At 35.9% G+C, this 9,980-nt stretch overlaps 1 long non-coding RNA gene across 2 annotated transcripts; it reads left to right on the top strand.

Moving 5' to 3' along the window:
- Positions 1-2,164: 2,164 nt before the first annotated feature.
- LOC129262481 (uncharacterized) lies at positions 2,165-9,475 on the top strand. Of its 2 annotated transcripts, XR_010293061.1 has the most exons (3): positions 2,165-4,320; positions 5,758-5,812; positions 6,726-7,103. It is a non-coding gene; the product is annotated as an uncharacterized LOC129262481 (long non-coding RNA). The 2 variants fall into 2 exon arrangements; XR_008584652.2 differs by lacking the exon at positions 5,758-5,812 and having other exon boundaries at positions 4,271-4,320; positions 6,726-9,475.
- The last annotated feature ends 505 nt before the right edge of the window (positions 9,476-9,980 follow it).

Consider the following 9,980-nt stretch of genomic DNA (forward strand, 5'->3'; position numbering starts at 1 on the left):
TGCAAGCATGAAATTTTGCTATCAGGGGGTGCCAACCTCTCCTCGTATAGCAACAGTTGCTAGGTAACATTTACCTTAGCAACCACCATTTTGGGGGTGTTATCTGCAGTTTAAAAACTGTATTTTGACTTCTAAGCGCCCATTTTACAATCAAATATCAAGCAACATTCCAACCATTTTTAGAAACGGTTGCTAAGCAACACATTTTTCATAGCAACTATGGATAATCCTGAATAGTGAATATAACATCTGGACAAAATATTTGAATGAAAATGGTTAGAAAAATAGTCAAAGTATAAAACTTGGAAGTTAATAAATATCTCACATGCCTAAAAAGTTCAGAGGCAGTCCAAATAATTATAATGTTACCTAGGTGACAAAACTGATTTCGATGTACATAATTTTATTCTTTTTCTTTGTACATTTTACTCTACATGACAAAACTAACACATAGAAAAACAAAATCACTGGGCCATCGAATGTGCTTACTATTTGACAATTATATGGGGTCTCTTCTGTTATGAAAATGAGACAGGGTATTATATTTGTGTCAAATGTGACACTGGGAAAGACATTAAACATTGAGGGAAGCTGAAATTGGATTTATATGAACTAATCGCTCCTAAATGACAGAGCTTCAATGGAAAGTAATGGCGAGTAATGTCAACACACTTGTCAGTGAAGTTTTGATATTATTGACTGACTTGAATAGCATGTATCATTGTTACTGTCCGTTATGACTCCATTGGCATGTAAGGCAGCAATGAATATCCTCCACTTCTGTCGGTCCTGTGCCAAATTCTTTATTGTTCTCCATGTGTACCTTAGGTTTTTTCAATCAAAGATGCATCTGTTGATGACTTTGAAAGCCTATCATGCCATGAAGTGCTGGTTATATTCGTTGCTGTTTCCGTATCATTTTATGGGACAGATCTGTTAGCCTTGTGCCCAACCCTCAACATGGAGGGCCAGGTATCACTCTTAGTCTCGACTCTCCCTTTGACCTGTCTGGCTTAGGTGACCCTAACAGGAGCCGGAGCTCCAGCCAGCATAGCTCTTGGGGGTCACTGAGACATGCAAGCTCCAAGATCTCATCAAGTTTGTGATCCTCCTTGGAGGAATTATACATAGCATGTACAGTAGACCTGAAAAAGAATCATTGACTGTATGTACACTGTAAAGAAAGTACAGTAGATCTGAAACAGCCTCACGCATCATTGGCTGTATGTTCACTGTATAGCACAGTAGAACTGAAAAAGCCTCCAGCATCGTTGACTGTACGTGCTACGTGCTCTACTTATGAATATATAACGAAGTAGTACATTTGGTGATTATACAACAAAATCTTTCAAGAGAATGGCTATCTCTGTAATTGACACTTATCACTAAGGCCGCATCCTATAAATTATGAAGATGACTACAAGATATTGTATGTTGTACAAGCTCATCAAAAAGTACGGTTGGAAAATATAAAGCAATGTAAAGGTGTTGGTATAGCTTCAAACCTGCTTGAGATGAATATTTTCATAATTCTTTCCCATTCTATTTCAGCATGATCTTTTCCAAAAACATGATTCTAATAGATTTAGAAGCACTGTGCGTATCTGTTTTAAAAATTTGTTTATAATGCTGGGCAGTTGAGTCATTTACATAATTTACAGATATTTTGCAATAGTTCCTAGATGATAAAGAAAATAAAGTATTTACATGATGTACAACTGTACAGCTTCCAATAGCCTGGGACTTTGGGTACAATTCTAGCGAATGAGTCAAACTTACATTTAAGGTGTCGCACATTCATTCTCAAAGTTGGGCATATATTTACTCCAAAATGTAAGTTTGAGACTGTTTGTGTTAATTAAAAGTAGGGGAAAGCAAACCAATGTAAGTATGCATTATACTCGTCAAAGAATATTAGAGGCAACAGAGGAATGCATCAAGAAAGTTTCAGTCATCGTCCTCTTTGGTGGGACAATGAATTGTTCATCAATCAAAGTGTAAGAAACATCTCTTCCCATAAGGACATATTGCGAGACAAGGTGATAATGCCATCAGCATAATTATTTCCATCTTAGTTGGCATGCCAAGAAGTATTGGAGGCATATGGAAGGAAGAAACACATCAGAACTTCATGCTACTGTTTTGTGGCCGAGTAGCCACATACCAAGTGCTTCACGTACATGTACGTAGGTTACAAAGTCAGCTGCTCATAGTCCTGCAAGATCTTTCATGATAGATCTTGAAGGTGCATGATCCCAGCCAAAACGGGTCAAGATCTACTTCTGCAATAGCTTTCCAGTCATGATAGATCACTGAGCTGCAGGATCAGGCCAACATGCTTAGAAACAGAACTGGCCAGTCCAATTGCAAGATCTTTCATGTGATAATAAAGGCTTGAGCTACAGGATTGGGTGGTCAAACACCCGGAAACAGAACGGGCAGGTCCAAATCAATTTCTGCAGGATCGAATCGTGATAGATCAAGCATTATAGCTGCAGGATCCAGGTCAACATGCCTAGAAATGGAAATGATGGGTCCAAATGAACCTGTGCAAGATCTTTCACGTCATGATAGATCCAGGCGCTGCATAGGATTGATCCAGGTCAAAACATCTGGAGACGGAACTGACCAGTCAAAATCAACTCCTGCACGTGGCATTAGGTCCGGGAACGGCATGGAGAACTAATATGATCTTCATTGCTACTGGTTGCTACAGAAAACATGTTACTTTAATAGCAACTGGTACTTTGCATGGTCGGGTATACATGGAATAACTGTTCCTGGGTTGTGATTAACGTATTAATGCCTTAAAAATAGAAAAGATGTAGTTCATAGAAATTATAATCTAATGAAAAACATACTGAGGAAAATGTTACCTAGCAACCGTTTCTATGGTGCTCATTGGGTCTACCTGTGGAAATATTCATCACATGAGGAATCTATGGGTCAGATTTAATTTCTGAGCTATTCTGAGAAAATTATAATGATCTGAACAATGATAAACAATTTGTTGCTATGGATAAATGGATCAAAACTATTGTGATACAGATGAACATGCTTTAGATTACAATTTATGTGACATATCACCTGTAAAAATGTTACTCAAGCCCAATAAAGCTCAGTTACTAAGGTAAAAATATTACCTAGCAACCGTTGCTAAGATTTGGGAAACTCACGTTGGCACTCCCTGCTAAAAATGTTTAGAATATCTCACTCTACCTTTATGCAAATTTTCATACTTGTACCATTTTCTGAACATATTTTTCACCAATCACCTAGACTATAAAGTCAATGGCCAAGATATTGTAAAAATATGACTAAAAAGCTAAAGTTAAACAGAATCAAGGTACACATTGTAAGTCGTTTTTTGATATCTGGCATGAAGAACAAAAAATGGAATTTGGCCGTGTCATTTCATTTTTGAAAACACAACTCAAACAAATTCATTTATAGTACTGTTTCCGTTCTGTGATTTTGATTTTGCACTTCAAACACCAAAATTGATGCTGTCTCTCTGATTTCTGAAAAAGTTTCTTTCAAGTTTCATCAATATTAAACAACACCCTCTATGTCAACTAAATATTTAACCTGTAATCCAGGTGGGTTTTTCATAAAAGCTGTTGGAAAGTTAAGACCGACTGGTGAACCTTTCCTACTAAATAACTTTCTTACTGAATAATCACCATTTAATGGTTAAAATCATTTACCACAAGAAAGGATCACCTGGGGCCCGTAACACAAAGCTTAGCAATCAATCGTAGAAAATTTTTCTACGATTGTTTGCATTGACTACAATGTACAATTAAACGTGAAAATCAAGTGTACGAATAATCGCTAACCTTTGTGTTACGGGACCCAGTTCTTAAAGTCCCTTCTAACTTACAACTTTATGAAACAGCCCTCAGGCGTGCTCCTGTAATCCAAGCTGCGTGCCCTTGGATTCATTACAGTCCTATTGTTTTTATGTCATTAATCATCTTCGTTAATATTGGTTAGAACTGAACATTCATCTTTATCTACCCTCCACGTCTATTCAAATTGCAGACTATGGGCCTAGAACAATCTTTTTATCACTTTACGATTGTTTTAGAAATATACTATGAAATAAAGAGAGTATCACTTATACCAATCAATATTTGATGAACATCATTTCAAACTGTTTCATTATCATGCATAACATTAGCATACATGTATGTGCATGTATTGTATTGTCAAAAGACCTGGGATCAAACTTTGTAAACTCATAACACAATTTTCTTTTTTTCTTTATGAATAGATTTAGGTTCTTTGGGTGAAGGATTCCACACGTGACTAGAATAGGTATGTATCACTGCAAATATCACTGTAAATATTGGAATGAATTATTAAAACCACATTTATAGAAGATCTTGAAATCTTACACGAATATTGTGTAAAAAGAAGAAGAAAAATAATGGGGAAAATGCATTTTACCAATGCCTTGCCATTTCATGCTTGATTATGTTTATAAATCATTACTGATGCCTATTATATGAAGTTGAAATTAATGACTTCCATTTTAATAGGGGCCATTGGTTATGGAGGATTGTCTAACTTATACTTGAAAATCATCGAATTTGTTGTTCATCAGCTTGTATGTACATATAGTTCCCATCCCCAAGACACCTCAAAGATGTATTAAGATGAGATGTGGGATAGAAGGCATATTTCAGAACAGATAGGATTTACTAGGCTTACATTGTAGGTTATATGCAAAGATATCTTGCTACATGTAAGTGCCATGATTTATTGCCCAATAACTCAAAGTTTGTGTTATGAGAAATCAAACAGTTGATCATATGGAAAGTAAAATAAACAATGCCACCTGACCAACCATGTAGTGTGTTATGTAATTGGCACTAGTCTTGGGGATGAAATTGAGGGCATAGACTGACCAACCAGATGTAAACTGGATTTTATGCCTCCGCTCATTATTTGCAGGTGGTTTATACGGTACGCATTAAGTTATCAGGTCTTCCGTACTTGTCCATCCTGTTTTTGTACCAGAACTGTGGTAATGATCTCAAAATAAGTTCAAACAGAATCCAATAAAATTACCACACAAGTGTTTGTAAACTAAAAAAAATGTGTGCCAAATGGCTCTGGAAGAAAATGTGTACACTGTAAGTGCTGAGAAATTACCAAAATAAGCACGGAATCCCATCAAATGGGTACTTTTCCAAGCAATATTAGTACACTGTCCTACATACTTTTTTGTGTTATCATCGGTTTTGGAGCTAAGATTTCATGATTTCACAAACATATAAGTTCACATTAATGTACCAGATCTACATGTAGATATATGATTATAATGGTGACAATTACCTTGATTTAAAGACTTTCGCATGAAATAATTTCTTGCTGCAACTACTTTCTTTTACCTTTAACTTCAAACTTAGCTCATACCAATACCGTATGTAATACAAGGGATGATGATCTGATTAATAGATTTTCGGCTATGAGGTCAAAAATTCACAAAGGTCATAATTGAAATATATTATTATGAAAACTGAAAAACCAACTTCAAACTTAGTCCATGTATAAATGTATGTGACTCTGAATGATCTTGTGAGATTTTGGATTTGTGAAGTCATAGGTCACAGAGGTCTTTATTATACACTTTTAGAGGTCAGGTGATACGCTTTTATCTTGCATAAATTTTACTGCATGCAGTTGTAATAAAATTCATGTAGTTTCACTTTGAAACATATTGTTTAATGTGGTCTGTTTTGATTTAAGAACCATGGGACTTGTTAACAGTCTAGGACTCCAAGCTTTATTGAAGGAGTACAATGTAAGTGATGATCCTGAGTTTGATGAGATTCATACTGTCAAAAAATTTATCACATTAATCAGACAGGCTCACATGAAGAACAGATTATACTGTGCAAATAAAGTCTTTTGCAAATTCAGTATGATTCCATTTTCCCATGATTTGTGACTGTGTTTCCTGGGGGGCCACTTCCATTGACGAGTGTATACCAAGCGCGACCATGGGGTCTCGAAAAGCACCCTAAACACGTATTTCCCATATTCTGAAAATGCACCCCTTAACAAGTATTGGAATGTGATGAAACCCTACCCTTAACAAGTATTGGAAACAAAATGATCCTCTTGGCAAGTATTCCCTGAATTGAACCCCTAAACAAGTACAGCAATATTTTCATTGTTATGTCATGGACGTTGATCGTCGGCTACTACATTGTTGGGTTTAGTACTGCCCACACCTTGCGCAATTCGTACTCTAAACACGTAGTGTTGACTCTTGGAGCAGAAAGTACTTCCTTTATACAATTTAGTCTTAATTTTTTATACCATTGCAAATTTGACCCTCAACACGTAGCTCCCTAGCGAAAATAGATACCCTTTTTTCATTATTTTAGTGTTTTTGTCACCCTTATTACATTACGTACGTAACGTGCCCTATCTTAAAAAAGACATCCTTTTTACGTGTTTTTTTGGTCGCGCATGGTATCCACTCGTCAATGTAAGTGGCCCCCAGGCTTTGTTTGCTAAATATTTTTGTAGGAATGGCTATTAGATGATTGATATAAGCTTTGATCACAGACAGTTAATAATAGATTCATTCAGACTGTTGTATCTGATTAATGAATGATTAACCATGTTGCTACATGTATACAGACATTTGTCAATCCTGAGTGACAGGCACAGTTTTTTAAAGTGTTATTTTTGCTACATTACATAAGGTTATTGGAGGATCACCCAAACGGACTGCATGGTAGGTTTGTGACTGGACACCTGTAGATGCTTGGCTTCACTGCGTCGTTTGACTCTTCCCAATAAACTCATCATCTCGGGTACTTGGACAGGACAGATCTGCCGTATCCAATCAGTAGCAGTAGGAGAGGGGTCTTTTCATATCGTCTGGGGTGGTTGACCAATCAGCAGAGGGCGCTTCATCAGGGCCATCATGGCAGGGGAAGATTGAGGACGAAGTGCACTCACCAACTTTCATCACCTGCTGGCATCGTCACTGCTTACATCTTTCTCAACTCCACAAACCACCATCCATCCCAACCAACGTCTTTTTAACTATTGAAGACTGACACCTGCTACATATTAAGGTAAATGCATCTCCTGTCTTTAACTAGTTTAGGGGCTTAGAAACTCATGAGGGAGCTCTAGAGATGTCGTACAGACTGCAGACAGAGAATAAAAATGAAGCAACTGATGGATGAGGACTGAACCATTGTGACTGGAGAGAAAACTTCATGCTACTACACTCCTTCAACTCTGCGCTTGATATACATTTTTTTGTTATAGTATATTGATTTTTTTTGCACAACAATAGACAGACTTGTACAGTTGAGAACTCCAGCTATTCTAAAGACTTTCTGATAGTACCCTAATTACTTACAGCCTGATTTGCCACGTTATCAAAATTTGGTCTTGTTTTCAAGTCATTGGAACAAGTCTCCCTGGTTCATAATTTTTATTTTTTCTATTTTTTGCTGTGTTTTGTCCCTTTAAAAGTTTTATAATTTTCCTGTATTTATACGGCTATAGAACATCTTGCTCATGCAGTAAGTGCACTATGTTTGGTTTAAAAAGGAATTTTGTCCATGTACTGGTTACAATCAAATTTCTGTAATGGTTTGACATCTTAACATATTTCACAAATTTATCTGATGGGGGGGGGGTTACATGTACCTTTTTTATTGATTGGTACGCTGAATGCCCCTTTTTTAGTTTTAAGATTTAATGTACCCAATCCAGGGGAAAAATTAGACGGGGGCTCAGGGATTCCCCCCCCCAAAAAAAAAAATGCTCACAAGAGCCCAGGAAACTTTTAAAAAAGGGGCCCTGGAAAATTCCCCTTTTTTGCAATGTTAAAGCTTATTGAATGTTGCAGATTGAGGTCATAAGTTGTATTAAAAGCATACCCCTGAAGTTTGAATTTTTTTGCCTGACTCATACCAAGATATATAATACCTTTTTTGTGTCTACATGTATTAAAGGAAAAATTATATCATATACAGTTTATAGACATATAAACTGTATTTTTCTTTAATACATGTAGGCACAAAAAAGGTTATGCATAAAGATCTTTAAAATATATCTACTTTTAAAACTTGCCACACGCCAGGGCTCCTGTTTCCACAAAATATATCATTTGATATACATGTTGTTGGCTTATTTCTGGAGACTGGAGGGCTTCATCCAATTATGTTCGTAAAAGTTGAATAAATTGGCTTCACTCAGTTCCTTGAAAAATCAGTATGTATTATAGATTCCAAATCTCTAGATGTATTCAGTGACAAGAAAAATAATATTGTAAAAAATGTCCTCGCACAAATTGGAGAGAAATATTGCACTGAAAATCATTCAGTGTTCAAATGGATGGAAATTGCAGCTCTTGGCTAGATTTTTTTGTGTGTGATTTCATAGCTAGGCTTTTTTTTTTGGCCTGAATTGCTATGTCAGGAAGAATTGTTATGCATAATATAATCATGATTTTGAAAATGAAACTCTGTCATGATCATTGGAAGATCAACTTTAAGTTGTTATGTATATTGTCTGATGGTGACAATTATGGTTATTTTTTATGCTGCAGTATTGGAGGTTAAAGGTCACAGAGGTTATTTAAATGGCTCGCCCTTGCAGTAACTAACAAACGTTGCTCATGTTAAGAAAACAAAATCTGAATACATGTACATGTAATTATGGTGGGAGGGTCACATGGCTCGAAAGGTCACCTTAAACTCCAACTGTGGAAAGCTTATGAGCTGATCTACAAAAAATATTTTCTTTGTAGCAGGTTTGCTTTGCATAAGCAAAATAAAAGTCTTTCAAAGTCATGACCTTGAAAATCATGATTTTTGAATAAATGAACTTTATTTATTTATTTTATTGTACTCTTCAAGATACACATTTCCTCAAAATATCATGCGAATCCAATGATTAGAACTGAAGCTACATGTACATGTATTACATGTGTCATGGGAATAACCTCATTTTGTACAATTTTATGATAACACATGTTTTACATTGTAAAACTCCTTTAGTTTTTACAAAAATTTCGTTTTGACCCCCCTCTTATAATAATAATATGTCCATTTATATAGCGCAGTTACTATGTGCATATACTCAACTGTGCTTTGATACTTGGTATCATGTTATTACCCCGGCTGTAGCTAAGCCGCCATAATAATAGGCGCTAAAGCGTTCAAGGAATAAATCCTACCGGGTACCCATTCACCTCACCTGGGTTGAGTGCGGCACAATGTGGATAAATTTCTTGCCGAAGGAAATTACGCCATGGCTGGGATTTGAACCCACGACCCTCTGTTTCAAAGTCCGGAGACTAATCCACTGGGCCACAATGCTCCACAAATAATGATTGCTTATAAAAAAAAGAGGTGGAATATTGAAATAAATATGTTGCATGATGAAGTACTACACACATTAAACTAACCAAAAAGAAAAAAAAAGAAAATCATTGAAAAAAGAATGTTTTAGGCACCTGGCACATTAAAGCTAAACTTTGTAGTCTCAGCAGTTATAGGCCTTATCTAGATCTACATGTGCAACATTTATAACATAACTTTGTGAAATCAAAGATATCTCATCTGAAAAATGAGCAGACCGAAGCCAACACTGTATTATCATTATTGCTTGGAATGTGCCTGTCACCTAGCGGGAGTGCTTTTTTTTTTTTTTTCTTTTGCCAATTCTGAGCAATTACATATTTTTCTAAGAATATTAGGGTGACATGGATTTTTGGGGTTGTAGCATCATGGGTCAATTAAAGAATCAAAGTGACCTTGCGATACAAATCATTATTCATTCTGATTGAATTTTAAAGTATTCCTTTCAAATTATTAGAAGTTAAAAATTGTGTGATTTTTAGATTAAGCAATGGCAGAGGAGTCAAGAAGTTAAAAAGGTATGCATTTTTGATTTTTTTTTTAAAAGTAGTTGGCTTCATTGCACAAGATCAA

This window comes from Lytechinus pictus, chromosome 1 (genome assembly GCF_037042905.1).
Source record: "Lytechinus pictus isolate F3 Inbred chromosome 1, Lp3.0, whole genome shotgun sequence".
NCBI classification, from domain to species: Eukaryota; Metazoa; Echinodermata; class Echinoidea; order Temnopleuroida; family Toxopneustidae; genus Lytechinus; species Lytechinus pictus.